The sequence below is a fragment of the Alosa alosa genome, chromosome 9 (genome assembly GCF_017589495.1).
Source record: "Alosa alosa isolate M-15738 ecotype Scorff River chromosome 9, AALO_Geno_1.1, whole genome shotgun sequence".
Classification (NCBI taxonomy): domain Eukaryota; kingdom Metazoa; phylum Chordata; class Actinopteri; order Clupeiformes; family Clupeidae; genus Alosa; species Alosa alosa.
Genome location: NC_063197.1, coordinates 28,049,849 through 28,068,961, shown reverse-complemented (window position 1 = coordinate 28,068,961; position 19,113 = coordinate 28,049,849). Strand labels below are relative to the sequence as shown.

At 44.2% G+C, this 19,113-nt stretch overlaps 1 pseudogene; it reads right to left on the bottom strand.

The window, feature by feature from the left end:
• Positions 1 to 2,534: 2,534 nt before the first annotated feature.
• LOC125300429 lies at positions 2,535 to 6,524 on the bottom strand (annotated as a pseudogene).
• Between the last annotated feature and the right edge of the window lie 12,589 nt (positions 6,525 to 19,113).

Sequence of the window (19,113 nt, the reverse complement as noted above, 5' to 3'; positions counted from 1 at the left end):
GTCTGGCTTCTCTCTAGCCCTTCTCTGGCCGCATGTGTTCACAGCTTCTCACCAGATCTTGTGGCTCTCCACTAGTATACTGCTCCAAAAAGAAAAGCTTGTCTCTGTCATTGTGTGTTTTGCTGTCAATAGCATTGTCAAAGGCTGTGAGAAAAGACCTATATTTAAGCGGATCACCAGCGAACACAGGAATGTCTCTTTTGGGTAATAAAGACAGAGTTTGCTGCTGAACCAACATCTCAGTGATCATGTTTTGATGGTGCATCACTTCATAAATCCTGTGACCTGTAGGCATGGGCTCCTGAGGATCTTCAGGTGGGGTTCTGTTTGGGTGATGGAAATGTACATGAGTTGCACGTGCCGGGTTCCTACCCGTAGGATCTCTAGCAGTATCGTCAGGGATATGATATTCCTCTTCCTCATCATCACCTGTCGGGCCGCTAACTTCACGCACTGGGTGGGTTCTACCAGCACTTGTATAGGATCCAGCATTATACCAATACCTGTGCTTGGCAACCTGGACTTGATATATTTATTCATTGCATCACGAGGACTATCATGACTCTCGAACACCTTCAGCTTGGCAGTAGCCGCTGCTATTGCAGTTTCTAATTCTAACTGCTCAATCTCAGCTCTCAGGTTAGCTTCTTGCAACTGCATTGCTTTCTTCTTTTTCAGTGATGCTGCCTGTGCTAGTAGAGCAGCTCTTTTAGCCTCTTCTCTCATGCGTACAACAGAACTAGTACAAGACACAGCCGAGGAGCGTCCACTGATGGAACCAGCTTTATTCTTGTTTCTTTGACCACGTTCAGCTACTTCTGAGACACTGTCGTGCGGAGCAACCACCTCCTCTTCTTCAATACTCCTTTGTTCTTTAATCCACTTTTCTGTTCCAATCACAAATCCTTTAATGACATCTGACTTCGGCTCATTCCAGTTAAACTGATCTGTACTTATATCCTCTTCTGGTAACAACTGTGCAACACTGTCATTGAGCATGATAAATTCTTCGTACAGCTTGTAAAAACCTTGCAGCAGTTCAGATTCCATTTTATTAACATGCTCCCCATGAATTCTCATGTTATCAAGTTCTTTCATTTTGGTTGTTATCTGAGCCATTTTCGTTTTTCTTTGACCAATGAGCCTATGTAGCTTCTCTTCAAGTGCCTTTTGTGTGTACTTGGGCTCCCTCTTGTGGTCAATTGCAAGTGGTGTACCACCTGCTGCATCTAACTTTCTATCCGCCATCTTGTAAATTTTACTCAGTGACTAAGCAGTGACTAAGCACAATTTCCAACGAACGTTCAAACACTCATAAACTTAAAAATGTCCTTCAGTAGTCTTCTTCTGTATCTTCACCACTTAACTAAACTTGAATGAACTTCAACACGTGTAATTTAGGCAGGATGAGCACGAGTTCCTTGGGCTAAGCTCCTTTACAACTCCATTAGCATCGTTAGCTTATTTGCAGGAAAGCTGTACTTACAAAGCACCGTCAATCTCGAGAATGGCTCCTTTACCCTCACCATCAATCAGCTTCGTCCAAATTGTTTCTTTTCCCAGCTGAATGTCCGTTCTTTCCGTATGGAGAAGTTTTTTGACTGATGTTATGGCAGCAGATCCAGTATCTGTGTCATTCAGGAATTAGGAAAGCACTCTGGAAAGTAATGGACTCGTGCAAAAATCGTGTTTTCAACAAAAAATCTTTATCTAAGGGGCCGTTTATACGAGAACGATTGCGAAGGAAGACGACAAAATATTTTATCATAAGTGCCTTTCGTTTACACGGCGACCCCACCATCGGGGCTTGAAGACGCAAAAATCTGAAGACTCCTTCCAGAGTGTAGAGTTTTGAAAGGCGACCGGGTTGCGTCTCCGTCTAAATGGCTAAAACCAAAGATCCTTGATTACCTCTCTGGCTAAACTGTCAAATTAGAATGTCTGCGGCGTGACGCATCGGGTTCTATCACACCACCACCCAGCGGTCTGGAATGCATATCCAATCGAATATCACATACTCTTGCGTCTTCATATAACCAAAAGATTTCCCCCTGAGAATGCTCGTCTAAACCCAAATAAAAAAATGAAGACGAGACACCACTTCTGCATCTTCTCTTTTCATCGTCACCGTATAAACGTAGCCTAAGACAATGTCCATTTCAAATTACATAAACAATAATAAAGGTTTTCTTCCTATTACAGTTCCTTCAGTAATCTCTCAACACGACAAGCACGTTCAAAAAAACTGTGTGCATCCGTGCTCCCCAATCCATCCATCTCTCATCTACCAGTCTTCAAGCCCAAAATGCGTCTTTACACACGCTATCAAAATAAAAGTCTCCATTTTTAAATTACTATTAACTTAGACTGAGATTATGCTTTCTTTCATGAAATGATACATAAATTACAAAAATACTCACACACAAATAAACAAATATGAAATCTTATCTATGGCTCTAACACACCATATTGTTCTGCCTGTCAAAGATAGTGTAAAACTGTGTGATGAAAACGTCACCCAGGATCCAGAGCTGGTCAGTACCTCCATTACCAAAGCCAGTGGTACAGTTGGATCCCTGTAAAACACATATCATGGTGCTCATGTAAGTGAAAGCACTTATTGTGGCATTTATTCCACCACTAACTATAATATGCTCATAGCGTTGTGTGCACCCTTCTGAGACACATAGGCAGACGCTGGGATAGTGAAAGCCTGTCCGTTGATATTGAAGGTGACCTCGGGCATGCTCTGGATGTCATCACAGGATACCGTTGCCTATAAGGTAGACACACCTGAGTTAAAACAATTCTTTGTTTTGTTTTTTTTCTCCGTCAATGAACAAAGTCAAATTCAGATTTCTTAAATACTTACATCACCATACGAGTCAGTGGTGGCACCAACCCCGTCATTCATGTTGCTGATGTCACTGGAAGGTCCAACAATGAGGGAGGTTCCGGTGTCAACAATGGCCTGACATCCACCAGCACAAGCAACAGCATTTCCATTGATGGTGACACTGTAATGGCGCAACAAGATGATGTCATATGGGAAAAGCAGATCGATATGCGTCTCAGTGTATGCCTCTGGTTGTGGATTGGACCTGTTTAATACCTGTCCATCTAAATCTGCCAGTAGGTCTCTGAGGTCAGAGGAACCCAGGTGAGGCTGCTGGTGTAGTATGAAGAGTCAGTCTCACCAAACAGCACCTCACTGCCTGACTTGCTGTCCCTGAAACAATAACAGACAAGAAATTTAGCTCATCCTTCAGTCACTTGCACCTTTAAGAAACCACTATTGATTAAAAAAAAGAAAATTTTGGACTTTCGAGGGTTGTAACATGGCAGACTCACCCACTCAGATAGACAGAGAAGAGGTTCTGGGAGACCAGACCCTGATTCATCATGTTGTCAAAGACAGAAGTGGCTCCAGAGGCAGCAATGGCAGGGAAGGCAAGACCCAGGATACCGTCCGCCACCATGTTCCTCAAGAACGCGGCCTCGGTTTCACTCAGGCCAAAGATCTGGTTGCTCACAGTGATTCCGCCCACCTTGAAGGATAGAAGTCACAAGGTCTAAATGCTGTCTAATGTAGACATCTCATTTAGGTGAAGTAACCACTATATGTTGACTTGGGGACTCAGTGTGAAATACCAAAAAAAAAAAGACATCTGGACTATCAGCACTGATTTTTCTACTACAATTCTGACAGCTCAATCAGAACAGTTTAATTGATCTATAATGACCTCCAGGGTGTCATAACCCAGAACTCCAGTCATGCTGCCAGTCCCGTACGCGATCTGAAGACTCTGTTGAGTGGCCTGGTACTGTAGGTGCTGGAACTCTGAGGGTCTAACTCCTGATGGTTACCTGAAAGAGTGGGACATTTTAGTGCCATTTCAGACAGCAGGTGATAAAGCCATTTTAAAGGTGCTCGAATCGATGCCACATGTTTTTAAGGCTAAAACATTTATGTCACTTACTGCAAACATCACCTAACCCAGTGGTTCTCAAATGGGGGTACGTGAAGGCACTCCAGGGGGTACGGGACATTTTAAAATATACATATATTTAAAAAGTAGAATCCATGCAAAAATACTTTAAAAACAATTATTTAATACATATTTCAGGAAAATATAAGTTCATAAAATGAATTTTATATTTCAGTTGGCTATTCAATTTCTTTATCCTAAAAACCCAGATTCCCCCCATACCAGGATGGTTCGACCCAACCTGTCACATGCCACCCGCCATCAGGCATCACCTGTCAATCACTGTCAAAACTCAAACGATGTCGTGGTTGAAGCGTATAGCGGTAATTCTTGTGAAAACAGGGACAAGTGGCAAAGAAGGCCAAACCAGAGCTGGCAAAATTCCAGCTGTATCTTGAAGAATATTGTGGTGAACTGTGGGGGGCAATGCCTGGAGATAATGAGGGAGCGGTGTTTGATGCCTAATTGCCCTAATTGGACTCACCTGGGTAGGAGACAATATGAGCAGGCAGGTGAGCAACGTGCAGGAGGAGTCCAAGATTGATCTGGAGCGTCCAGGCGGAACGCTGGGGGAGCGTTGGTCAAAACCGGGTACGAATTGTGCTGGTCGCGGTCAGTAGAATCGCCGCCAGTGAAGATGGCTGTAGGTGGGGATGAAACCTTAGTATAGGCCTTTGTTAAAATCTAGACCAACGCCGCGACTGGCGGGCGAGTGGGACTACTGGACTCGTGAGCCCCTGCACAAACTCCTTTGAACTTACATGCTGGACTTATAGACTGCGTAGCCTACATACTGGAATTGCATACTGGAACTTGCATACTGGAACTTGCATACTGGAACTTGCATACTGGAACTTGCATACTGGAACTTGCATACTGGAACTTGCATACTGGAACTTGCATACTGGAACTTGCATACTGGAACTTGCATACTGGAACTTGCATACTGGAACTTGCACACTGGAACTTACACACTGGAATTTACATACTGGAACCTCGCTGGCCACCTGAAGGTTCGATTCGCTGTCCATTGCCATTAGGCCCCAGGGGAGGGTCTCGGGGAGTCAGATAACTCTAGTGCAATATAATTTATTAGTGATGGGGGTGCGGGGAACTTTTTATTGTGAACACTTGAATGGTGTGCTGTGATGCCCGAATGGAGATGTTTTCCTCTTTGTGGTGTTTATGAATTGCTGTGCTTATTTATTGGATTGTTGTTTTGCACGGATTGTGACTGAGGATCCCCAAATCATCTGTCATTGGATTAATTATAATGTCCGGAGCCGACTGGCTGTGTCTGGATTAAATAAAGCTACTTTTGTACTGTCCGTGGTGGTGTGGGGTCTTCCATTCCTCTGAGAGGTCTACCTGGGGGAAGGGACAAAGGGGGTCGCTAGAGGGGGACCTTTTCCTACCCAGGAGATACATTACAATATGTTTTATTGCTCTGTTTTAAGTCTTTTTTTTTCTCAACTAAAAATGCTTTGCGCTGGTTAGGGGGTACTTGGCTGAAAAAATATTTCACAGGGGTACATCACTGAAAAAAGGTTGAGAACCACTGACCTAACCAACCGCTAGCTGTCTGTGTCCTGAATACACTGTAAAAAAAACGCGATCTCTTTGGACAGCTCCAAAAACGGCAACAAAAACAACCTGGGCAAACCTAGCCCATAAAAACATAAACTGTTCCAGCAAATCACAGACGAGATGCGCATTTAGGAGAGTTTCAATTGCACGGGAGCAGTACGGGAGGGAGGGGGAGGAAGTAGCGAGCTAGCTATCTGTTTTGTTTGAAAGTCAACAGAAGTGATGTTACCCAGCATCGCTTTAATGAAGGCAATGCTGGACATAGTTAAAGGCCTAAACTATGCCACTGCCCGCCATACTCACTGCAAGCGGCACAGCTGCAGTACACAGAGAGCACCCACAGGTTAGAGGAGCCAGTGTCAAAGATAACTTTGAAAGACTGGGGGATGGAGTTCCCAGGGAGATGACACCATAGTAAGACAGCTGAAATTAAGAAAAAGAATACAGTTCTTAATGTAACCTGCGCCATTCAGCCCTGCACACGCCCGACTCGAACCCGCGAACAGTGAATTTGCAGAGTGGCAGTTAAAATTCCTTCATTTGCTCATGTGCTAATAAGAGCAATAGATATCCATTCAGCTAGCTGAACTGGCAGTATATTCTTCTTGTTAGCACTCTAGAATCCTTAACTTACATCAGCATCATTGGTCATGCCCTCAACGCCATTCTGTGCCTGGAACTTGACCATGTGCTGGTAAGGGAACCTGTTCCTGTACTCCTCCCAAAGACCCTTTTCCTGCAGCGCCTGCCAAGCTGTCTTACCCTTGATCAGGGGCACCCTGAAACACACACACACACACACATACACACACACACACAAAGAAGGAATTAGGTATGAACACACATATCTGGAGTCAAGAAAAGAAGACCCAATAGGGGTCTATATGAGACTCACCGAATACACTCGGAGAAAGCCACCAGGGCACACAGAACAAAAGTCCACTTCATCATGCTAACTCAGGTGAGGTTGAGTAAAGTAAAGAAGCATACTCCAAACCTGCCATTTATACTCTGGGAGAAAGTGTAGAAAACAGTATGATAAGCAATGTGATAAGAAGCTGATAGATTTGTAATCACTCATTGAGCATGCACATGACTTGAAAAATGATTCAATATCTTTTCTGTAAATATTGACCATGGCAACCTTTTTTGGCTCTTACACCTAATGGAGACGTTTTGAAATGGGGTCTTAGACCAACACATATAGTACAATTCATAATTATCTAAATAAAATAACCTAATTATAATTTTCCAAGATGAAGATAACATGTCAATAAAATAATCATCATAATTTTTCCCAGATGGAAAGTAATAGTAAAATAATACATGATAACCTTTCCAAAAGAGCAGCTGTTTCATTCTCTTACAGAAAACCTATTTTTTAAAAGGTGAGACACTACAGGTGAAAAAGGTTAAATGTATAAGAAATAGATATCACCATAAAACTTACCCACTTGTTTACTCATATTAGAAAGAAGATTTTTTGTATTACGATTTTTCTTAAATTTAAATAAGCAAATGAGGCATTATCTACTGAAATATGCACTATTTTGCATATTTTCCAAAACAGAAATAAAAACATTGGAAAGGTAAATTTCAAAATCAATGTGGCATTTTTGTTGACATAGATACAAACGTTTTTACAAAGGTATTATTGAATATCCCTTCATTGTTCCATACATCATAAAAAATGCCTTGTTTTAGGGATAAAATGTTGAATCGTGAAATATGAATACCAATATGCACCAATATGCACCAAAGCTCAATTGCAAGCGTCATAGGGTCTTCCTTTATAACTCCCATTATGCTGACACTCCTGGAGGTGGGAGATGGAGATGGGGAAAGGCAGGTACAGTAGGCGGCCTATTTGAGTGGATTGCATATTCAAGTGCTCTTGCCTTAAAGCCTTCAACTTATCTGACAGGATAAGTCTTCACATGGAGTGATTCTATTTTGAAGTGTGCTGTATGAAATCAGTAATGAACAGCTTGATGAATATTGAGTTTGATGTAGGTGTAATTGCAAAGCTTAGAAGGTCAGGAGGGAAAGTTGAGAAGAAAATGGATTAGAATGGTTGGCATATGGCTACATAACTCTTGCCTTTGATTCACTAGGTGGCACTATTACACCACAAGAGTTTATCAGGTCTCAAACTATGTCATGGAGGGTCATTGGGTTTTGTACATTAACATTCTGTTGGCTGTACATACCAGTGTTGTATAAAGTACTAGAAAGCAATACTTGAGTAAAAGTACAAGTATCGTACTAGAAAAAGACTTTGGTAGAAGTGAAAGTTACCTTTTAGAATATTACTTAAGTAAAAGTCTTAAAGTATCTGATATATACTGTACTTAAAGGAACTACATGGAAGATTGTGGCCAAAACTGGTACTGCAATCAGTTTCAAATTACTGTCGAGTGGTGTATCCCCTCCCCCTCCCCTCCAGATGCCAAAACAATACTGACTTTGTGATTCGTATAGATAGGTGGAGGGTGGTGCCTCAGGCCAAAACACAACATGACATGACAAAACACAACATCAACATCAGTTGAGGGCTGCAACTTCACTTTTTAAATGACAATATCCTGGCCGGACAACTGTTGTCAGTGATAGTATTTGAAATGAACATGATTTCTTAATGTCTAGAGACATATCAGGGCCATTTTATGATTAATTGAAATACATTTCTTACATATGGTTCCTTTAAGTATCAAAAGTAATTTTCTGATATTTAATGTACTTAAGTATTTGAAGTAAAAGTAAAAAGTAAAAAGCAAGTGGTTTTATTTTGAACTTTTATTGTGAACTTTATTTTGGCTTTCTTATAGTAAAGCATAAAGCATATCAGGGTTCCCATATCTTCTTAATCTCACTCATCAAATCAAAATCACATTCTTTTCTAGGAATTTTCAGGCACAATTATCTTAAGTTCAAAGAACAAACAAAAAATGAAAAATAAATAGCTTATTTCTTTAAAAAAAAAAAGACCTGCTTGTAGGGAGAACATTTTGGTCATGTGGTATGAGGGAGTTTCAGACCCAAGACCGGCCCACGTTTTCCGTAGTGGTGGAAATTGGATAAATGAAGCAACATTTCAGCTCTTACTATCCTGTAGTTTTTATTAGTACCATGGTTCAACAAATGTGTAAAGGTTATATAATAATTCACTTCAACTGAGAAGTTAACAAAAAATATTGCACTATTCCACAAGTTAACAAAAACAGAAAGAAAGAAAGCCTTTGAAATATAGCTTATCCCACGCTTCCACAAAGAGGCATATTGAAGTAATGTTTAGGCTACATGTTTTTTGCATGGGTAGGCTGTTGTTTGGTGATTTAGCCTACTCCTTTACTACACCCTCTTCTGAGCAAACAGGTTTATTATGTAGGGTAATTGCTCTTTCTTACATAAATAACTTTAATTTATCCTCTCTACTTGTCCCTGTAGTCATGGCCTCCTCATCACTAATTTCGGGCTCATCATTTTCAGTGGTCAACTGGTTGATCTACTGCTCAGTCTCTCCTGGCCTCTTTCTACCATCCATCCTTCCTGGCGCTTGTGTCTACTGCAGGGCCGGCTCGGCTATCTGTATCTGAGAAAACTTTTGAAAAGACGGGCTATATGGACCCTACCAACTCTTTTTGGGAGGGGAGAACTCCCTCACGTAGGCACCATGCAGAGGCATTGCATTGGTGTCATGCACATAATGCGGAACATGTCCTACTTTAAGAAAAGATAGACTAACGTGACAAATGTCAATATTTTTATATTTTTTCCCTCAACCGGCCCAAAAGTGAAGCGGCCCACCGGAAATTCTCCCGATTCTCCCAATTACCCACCCCGGGCCTGATTCAGTCTTACTCTTCTTGGACTGAAGACAAGTCCTGCGATGCTAAATAACCTTTCACAGGCCGCTGAGACAGGTAGCGAGTGTTCAGCTTCACAGAAAGCTAACAAAGTACTTCTTGCAAATACGGCCACAGGTGTATGACGTTATCTTCACCACTACCCTGTTCACCGAGTTCACCACTATCGTCGGGGTGGTCGTCTATGATAACGGGAGGTCCTCCAGTAGGTGCTCGTGCTTCCATGGCGGTTTCAGTTGTGTGTCCTCCTCCTTTAGCAACAAATAAGCGCTGAAATAGAGCGTGCGGAGCGTGCGAAATGCAATCTAGGAGCAGTGATTCGCCAAACCTCACTTATTGCAGTCGCACACATTTCTTCTAATTTTATGTTTTAGTAACGAGTAACGAAGATGCTTAGTGGAAATATAACGGAGTAAAAGTATACATTTTGTCTAGGAAATGTAGTGGAGTAAAAGTGAAAGTTGACATAAATTTAAATAGCGAAGTAAAGTAGGCTACAGATCCGTGAAATTTCTACTTAAGTACAGTAACAAAGTATTTGTACTCCGTTACATTACAACACTGGTACATACTGTTCCTATATAGCACATGTACAGTAGGGAGCTGGATTTGGGTGCTTTAGACCAGCGGTCCCCAACCACCGGGACATTCCTAACCGGGCCGTAGCCTACGACAAGAGTTAAAAAAAAAATGCATGCAAACTAAATAAACTCAATTTAATTCGCAATAATGTCACATTCGCAATAATACCCACTGACGATGGTGAGCCAGATACCTCAAAGAAAAAAAAGAAGGGGTCATTTAATACTTAAATATGACGAAGTCATATTTAAAATATGGTTTCGCAGAGACCGGTGACTCGTGATGCACCAAGTCCTTTGTGTGGTATTTGGCGATAAGTTGTCAAACGAAGCAATGAAACCATCAAAGCTAATTCGACATCTAGAGTCCAAGCATCCTACACTTACGCAGAGATTTCTTACAGAAAAAAAGTCACCGTTAGCTGCATATTTTAGTGATGAGGGCTGGGTGTCAACTCGCTTACCTGTGTGACATATTCGGGTTGCTTAATGACCTCAACCTGTCACTGCAGGGGAGAATGACGACTGTCTTTAAACTGGCAGATTAAGTCGCTGCATTTAAAGCCAAGCTTGATTTGTGGGTACTACGAGTGGATCGGGGTGTATTTGATATGTTCCAAACAGTAGTGGGGGTTTTGGGAGAGACTGAGGCAGGGCCCTTTCTCTCGCAGCTGGTGCCCGATCACCTTGTTGTGCTTTCAAATGAGTTTGAGCGTTACTTCCCATCCTCCAAAGATCCACGGCAAACCAATGGGTGGGTCCACAACCCATTTGTCAATATCCCGAATAGTCCTAACTTGTCAGCGCAGGAGGAAGAGCAGTTGATCGAAATTGCAAATGACGGTGGTCTTAAGAGTGTGTAGGCTATGAGGAAACCTCTCTGGCGGGTTTTTGGATGAAAACCAAAGCAGAATATCCCGAGATAGCCGTAAAAGCGCTGAAAACGTTGCTACCATTTCCCACCACGTATCTATGAGGCCAGGTTTTCGGCAATGACTGTAACTAAGACCAAATTGCGCAATCGACTGGACATTTCAAACACACTGAGGGTGTCACTGTCTTCCATCACCCCCAGATGGAACCTTCTTGTTGCAGGGAAACAAGCACAGGGCTCCCACTGATTATATTCGTAATGCACGTTTAGTTCCCATGTTTTGTTACCATATTTTGTTAAGCATGTTCACACATGATAGATGTAGCTTCAAGTTGTTAAATTTTCATAGTTCATATTGTTCAATTTTCACTTCTTCAAGTTCACGTTTGACTAGGAGTAGGATTCGATAGGACAAGGATATGACTAAGCCCAATGAAATGATTAAAGTAGGAATGAAACGTGACGTGTGCCTTGTGGCAGCTGGTACATACAGTATGTCTGGGGAAGGTTCTGAATCCCTAATTCTTGTTCTTTCTCTGTCTCTCTCTATCTGTTGGTGTGAGTTCGTGCAGTATGTGTGTGTGCATGCATGTGACTATTGCCTCCTCCTTTTCTTCTATGCACTTTTCTGTTGAGTGGGCTTTTACCTTAATTTCTATCCTTTCCCCCAACTTTGAGCCCACTCTGTTGATATTGGTATACGACATTTAGGGATGAGGTCACAGAGGGAATCCTTGGAAACAAACTCTATTTAGCCTTGAGTGTGTAGGTACGGGACAAAATTGAGTCCAATCAATTCTACCTTTTAGCAAATCGTAGGGGTGATAAAATATAATTGACATGAGGTTTAAAAAGAAGAAAGTTTCTAGTCTGGCTGGGTAAACCAAGATGAATCTGTGAGTGAGCGCATTCAAGCGCATTGCTCAGCAGGTCTGTGTGGCACCGCTCCCACTAAAGCTGATATCCAAATCACAATAATAAAAAAACAAGAAATTATCACATCCGCTTATCCGACATGGGACGGATGATGACAGATAGAGGAGAACAGTTGGTAACACTTTACGGTAAGGGTACATGAATTATCATGAATATTCATGCAGGAATTAACTCAATTTATGCATAATTTATGCATTCTTTATTCCTTATATTGTAAGTTATGTCCAAAACTATGGATCTATGACACCGACCGATGACCGTCACCACGGTCTTACTGTGAATGATGCCATCCTGGCACCTGTTCCGAGACCATAATGTCAACAATGTCATGTGACTGACCTCTGGAGGCTGAACCCGCAGCATAAAGCAGACGCCTCTTCCTCTTGCCTGGAACGCCTCGCATTCTTCCCGAGTGACAAGAGATGGTGGTGACCGTCATCGGTCGGTCTCATAGATCCATAGATATGGACATAACTTACGATCTATATCGACCTCCCTCAGACCGTCACCACGGTCTTACTGTGGATGCCTAGTACCAACAGTGTCACTAGGGGCCCATCTCAGAAGCAGCTCTAAGAACAGTGGAGCCAACAGTACTAGAGGTCAAGTTAACCTGATAAAATCTGGCAAAGGTACAAGGAGTACTCCAGGACGCGGCAGCACATATATCATTAATAGCAACTCCCTTCAAAGCAGCCCAGGACGTGGCCATGCTGCGTGTGGAGTGAGCCACCAGACCCTCTGGGATTGGAAAACCTTGTCCAGAGTAAGCATGAGAGATGGTGTCCACCAGCCAGTGAGATAGGCGCTGCTTGGACACTGGCTGGCCAGACTGTCAACCTCCATAGCACACAAACATCTGTGTGTGAGTTTGCCTCTGCTGCCTGGTGTGCTCAAGATAAGCCTTCAGAGCCCTAACTGGGCACAGTGAATCAGGAGCCACCTCCGACTGGTCAACCAGCTCAGGATGGAATGCCTCCAGTTCAATAGCCTGGTTAACTGATTGAGGGGTCAACACCTTAGGTAGAAAAAAGGGGTTAGGCCAGAGAGACACGCCCATATCCTCTGGTTTCCACCTCACGCATTCTGCACTCACAGACAAGGCATGCAGTTCGCTCACCCTCTTAGCAGAACACATGGCTAAGAAAAACACTGTCTTATGAGTCAGATATTTCAGCTCCGATCGCTCCAAAGGTTCATACGGAGCCATAGTCAAAGATCTCAACACTAGGGGGAGGTCCCAAGATGGAGCGCGCAATGATCTGCCTGGACGCAGGCACTTAGCACCCTTTAAAAATTGGGACACCATCGGGAGTTTCCCAACAGAAAGACCATCTACTGGTACATGAAATGCAGATATAGCTGCCGTGTAGACCCTCAAAGTGTTGGCTGCCCTCCCAGCATCCAAGAGAGACTGGAGAAAGAGGAGCACTAGAGCCACTTGACAGGTTTTGGGGTCTTGCCCCTGACCTTGACACCATCCAGAGAAAAAACTCCATTTCTGCTGATAGTTCATACGGGTGGAGGGTGCCCTGGCATTACTAATGGTCTCCAAGACCGCCTCATTCAATTCCAAAGGCAAGGACTGAGGAGCGGCCAGGCCCAGAGTTGTAGAACTGCCGGTCTGAGATGCCAAATCTGGCCCCCCACCTGCGACAAAAGGTCTGCTCTGAGTGGCAGAGGCCAAGGCTGGCCCTTCACAAGACGAAGTAGAGCTGGGAACCAATGTCTCGCGGGCCAATGTGGGGCCACCAACAGGACTCTGTAGCGTCCCCAAGAAATTCTGCTCAGTACATTCGGGATCAAGGGCAGCGGGGGAAAAGCGTATAGCAATCCGTCCGGCCACTCGTGAGACAGTGCATCCAGCCCAAGCGGGCCGACCCGATGCCTGAGGGAATACCACATCTGGCAATGGGTCGTTTCCCCTGATGCGAATAGATCCGCCTGGGCTACGCCAAAGCGTGCCCACAAATTTTTCACCACCTCTGTGTGGAGCCTTCACTCTCCCGGGGGAGGTCCGGACCGGGACAGGAGATCTGCTGCCTGGTTCTGGACCCCGGGAATGTAAATTGCCTTCAGAGAGGCCAGATGCAGGAATGCCCAACAAAGGAGTTTCTGCACTACCTTGAGACATCCCTGAGACCTCGTGCCCCCTTGGTGATTTATGGAGGTGAAGCAATTTCACATGCTTGCCCCGGTTTAAAGTGCCAAGGGCTGCCAGAATCTTGGCTACTCTGTGAGGGGTAAGAGATGCCCTCATTGGGAGCGTTTGAAAGGCAAACCGCAGGAACTTCCAATGCTCGCGGTGGATTGCCACATGGAAGTATGCATCCTTCAAGTCTATGGTGGTGAACCACTCGCCGTATTCTACGGACTCGAGGATGTGCCTTGTGTGCAGCATCTTGAAGGGTAAAACCTGAGACGCAGGTCTAAAATGGGGCGCAGCCCACCGTCCTTCTTGGGGACGAGGAAATATGCTGAATAAAAGCCAGCCTGCTGTTTGCTGGTACTTACTTTGGCAATGGCGTCCTTTTGGCGCAATGTTGCAATTTCCTTTGCCAAGGTATTTGCCTGGACTGGGTCCTTCACTTTGGTCACACGGACCACAGAAAAGGGTGGGGGTCGCTGCCGGAACTGGAGCCGGTAACGCCTTGCCACAGTTTCCAGTACCCAGGGGTCCGAAGTCTCTCTCTCCCAGCTGTCCAGGCATAGCTGGGAGTGCATCTTGGCAGCTGTACCACAAATGCTATTCATGGCCCCCTCGGGTCCTTGGACCCTTGAGGGGAGGCCTAGCCTGAGCAGCTCTTCTAGTTTCTGTTCGCGGCTGGAAGTGCTGCTGTCCCCTTGCCCTGAAGGCAGGATATGAGCGCTGTTGGCTAGCTGTTCTAACATCAGGGCACCGAAACGTCCTCTGGACAGTCTCACGAGTGCGCAGTGAGTGCTGAGCCTTATCCAGCAAGCTTTGCGAGCTAGGGTGGAATACACTGGCAGGCTCCACGGGCATATTAGTGAGTTCCCTTTTGATGTTCTCAAGGAGGGATGTCTGGGCCAACCAGATCTGCCTGCGAGTCAGAATAGCCGAGAACATAGCTGCCCTATGTCTCGGGTCAACTGGGCATGAGTGGACAAGGCCGCATCAACCACATGCACTAACAGTCTTTCTAATAGCCGCTAAAAGGACTGCTAGGGCATTGCCTGAGCGGGCCGCACGCACAGCAGCATTGTAGGTCCTACAAGTCAAGCGATCAGTCTTGTCACACTCCCTGCTAGGGCAGTGGGGATCAGCGGTAACCCTGGTTGGTCCAAGGGGGGTCAAGACTGCCATTTCCCTCTCCACCGGTGGCATGTCCCCCAAACCTGTATCAGGCGGATAAAAGGCCTTGGCCAGCCTCCTACACTCAGAATTAAATTGAGGGGATCTGCTAGGAGTACCCCAGGCCCTCCTCAGCATCTGGCAGTAGTCTGCTGCTGCAGGGAGAGAGGTTGAGGGACGTGGCTGGGTGACGCCAGCCCAAACACCTTCAGTGAGGCCAGGGTCTTCTATTGGTATTGAGAGCCCCACAATCTTGGCTGCAGATAGGACCCTGGATACCAGGTCACAAGGAGCCTCTGTGCCCTCGTCAACCTGAACCCTCTGGACGGGCAAATTGGAAAGAATGCCCGACAGACCACGAATGGCTGATAAGAGCTGGACCTGTACATTCTCAACCCCTGACAGATCTCTAGGGGCAGAGGCAAGGCTATGTGTAGGGGAATATAGCTCACCTGATGCCCTCCTTTTCTCACGTTTGTGAGAGGACTTCCGCTTTCGCTTCAGGGACTGACCCTCAGCGCTGGGTGCCTGTTCCTGTCCACAGGAAGGATTGTGCCCCTGGCTGTGCAATGTCGCGTAAACCAGCCCTGCGGGCTCTCTCCTCCAGTGGCAGGTCAACTGCTGCTGGGCATGGATCCTCCACATCTTGGAGGAGATGTGCTTAGCCCAGACACAAGGGACACTCACGGTGGCCATCACGTGAGTCCAAGCCTATCCCACAATAACAGCAAGCGTGGGAGGCCATACTTGTAGTCGCAATATGGAAAGTACTAAAGAGGGGAAAACTTACCTCTCTCACCACAGCCGCAAAGGGGAAAGTAAACACCCCTCTACTGCGCACAGTAGCTAAGGGGAGAAATGACCCAACTTACCGCGAACAGCAGCTAAGGGCCAAACAACGTAGCACAATGGTAACAGTGGCTAACAGAGACAGATGTATAACCCGGACAATGTTATCCAACCTGCTGCGAACAGCGGCTAAGGACACACTATAAACCCACCTGCTGCGAACAGCGGCTTAGGGGCGAACAACCCAGTCTACTGGGAACAGTGGCGAAGGGATGCTATGCAGCTTATTATTTGGCTTTATTTTAAACAATTACTCTAATTGGAGTGGGGGTAAACAATTGTATAATAATTGTGTGGTAGGCTATATAACACAGGCTAAAGCAGTAAAAATTCTGCTAATTAAATAATACAAACACAAATACTGTTCATACAGTGTTTTATAAATATTAACAAAACTGCCCACTTCTGGGCTACAAAAAATCACAAGCCTAACTTTGGAGGAGTAGGCTGTAATTCAACAAATTATTTAACAGTATAAACAGTATAAATGCCTAAACAACTTAATTTCCCAACCCTACACGCGAACGTGAGGGGGAAAACAAAGCCCAGCCGCCTACAGATGGCATCAAACTTAATAGGAGAAACCAAAAATTCTTACCGTGGCTTTGGCATTCTCTTGCAACACGATAAAGGCTATTTCGAAGTGTTCAACGTAACTTTAACTTGCACCTGCAGTGACGTAGGCAGTAAAAGTTAGCACAACTGAAATGCAATGCAGCCTAAGCTACTCGCTGATACAACAAAGGGGGTCGTTAAACAATCCTCAGGGGCTCAAGGCGCCTGCACAACAACGTGACGGATTAGAACCCACAACTTTTCGAACTTACCGGTCTCAGAATCGAGGCGAGGAAGGAAAAGAGGAAGAGGCGTTTCACCCGGTAACGCTTTATGCTGCGGGTTCAGCCTCCAGAGGTCAGTCACATGACATTGTTGACATTATGGTCTCGGAACAGGTGCCAGGATGGCATCATTCGATATAGATCTTATGAATCGTCAGGAATTGACATGAGTTCAAAGTCTCTCATATGCCTGACCTCATGCATGCACAACACATCAACTAAAGCAGTACGGTGGGTACATCATTATGATTTATGATTTCTTAAGCATGATCATTATGATTACCATGGGGATCAATAAAGTATCTATCTAGATATCTATCTATTACATGAATTTAAGGTTAATTATAAGTATATATACTTAACATATATACTATACAAATTTGGTCTCTGCATTTATCCCAATCCGTGAATTAGTGAAACACACTCAGCAAACAGTGAACACACAGTGAGGTAAAGCACACACTAATCCCGGCGCAGTGAGCTGCCTGCAACAACAGCGGCGCTCGGGGAGCAGTGACGGGTTAGGTGCCTTGCTCAAGGGCACTTCAGCTGTGCCTACTGGTCGGGGTTCGAACCGGCAACCCTCCGGTAACAAGTCCGAAGCGCTAACCAGTAGGCCACGGCTGCCCCAATTACTCATGAGTTCACATGTTTGTGGCCCCTCAACTAAAGTGTAAACAATGGCATGTGTTTAGAGAACTGCACAATTTGTGTTCAAATCAGAATTTAAGTAGTGATGACCACTTTTTTTTGGCAAAAAAAGAAATCATGATCATTCTTAATAAATCGTTAATCATAAAGATGTGCCCACTATACTTAATGATTTAGTTGATGTGTTGTTCATATATGAGGTCACAAATGCAAGTGTGCTGATAGAACATTTGGGCCCTATTACAGACAATAATTCTGGGCCCAGACCCACTGCCAGTCTCAGTTGAGATTTGAGAAGCCGTCTGGTGTCAGCCAGGCTAAATCTATTTCAAACAAAACAAGTCTTTGGAGGAATTCCTATCAGACAATTTGGGTAACACTTTATTATAATAACTACACACTATTAAGCATTTGTGAACTATTATTAAATGCTTTGTTTCTTATTTTTAAAACATTGATCTTACGTTAATTCTCAGTAAAGCATTTGTACACACAGTAATGAATGTTTAGTAAATAAGCCTTTAAGAGTGTTATTATAAGGTGTTACTGCCAATTTTGTTTAGTTCTATATTTTTTGTGTGTGTGTGTGTGTGTGTGTGTGTGTGTGTGTGTGTATCCACTGGTGATTCAGCCTCTGTCTCTGTGTTTTAGTTGTCTGGTATCACATGCCTTTGAAATAACAAATAGAGCTCAGTCACTGCCCTTGCGTGACAAACCTTAATAAGGATGCTTAGAGTACGCATCTTGGCAGGCTTGTGTTTGTGTGTGTGAGAGAGAGAGAGAGAGAGAGAGAGAGAGAAAGTGTGTGGGTGCCTACACAAAAGGAAGAGGTGGGACAGGGATACACTTACATGCTTTTTTGTCATGTGACCTTTACTCTCTAGCAATGCGATGTGTATGTGTCTATGGTGGAGGTATTTCTCGCGTAGGCGAAATGTTGTGTGAGTGTGTGTGTGTGTATGTGTGTGTGCTCACGCTCGCTTCCTGCTCTCTGGTCAACCTCCCCATTTTGCCCCATGGATGATTCATAGTGCCCTACCTTGTTTGTGATGTATGTGCACGTTTTTGTGTGTGTGTGGCCCACTTACTTCACCCTGAGGTGGAGAGGCAATACAGGACCATTATAGCCATCATCACCATCATCATCATCATCATCATCATCATCATCACCATCATCACCATCTTCATCATCATTCCATCAGGTCAAAAACAGACAGAAATAACCAAGCGAATGGTACATTGACATCTCCTTTGGAAATTAAAAGTGTGATTTAATGTTCAGAATTCCTCAGCATTTCACTCTTTTATTCTCATTCAGGTGGAGCTTTCCCTGGATGCTGGAGCAAAGGAGGCTGCTACCTGAACTCAGTTGGGAAGAGTGACGAGTGAAGAGTGAGAGTCTGTGTGAACGGCCTTTGAACGAAACAGGAGACATCAATCACCGTTGTTTGCATCTAACTTTCTAAAGTCAATCTGACAATCAAATCGACATTGCAGATAAAAAAATAGCTGATGAAATTACTAAAATGAATGATGTAAAAAAAATGTACTCAATATTATTTTGACATATTTAAAGAGTTTAAAGGAAAGCGTTCAGACAAGAGCTAAAGAGTATTTTAAAATGGGCA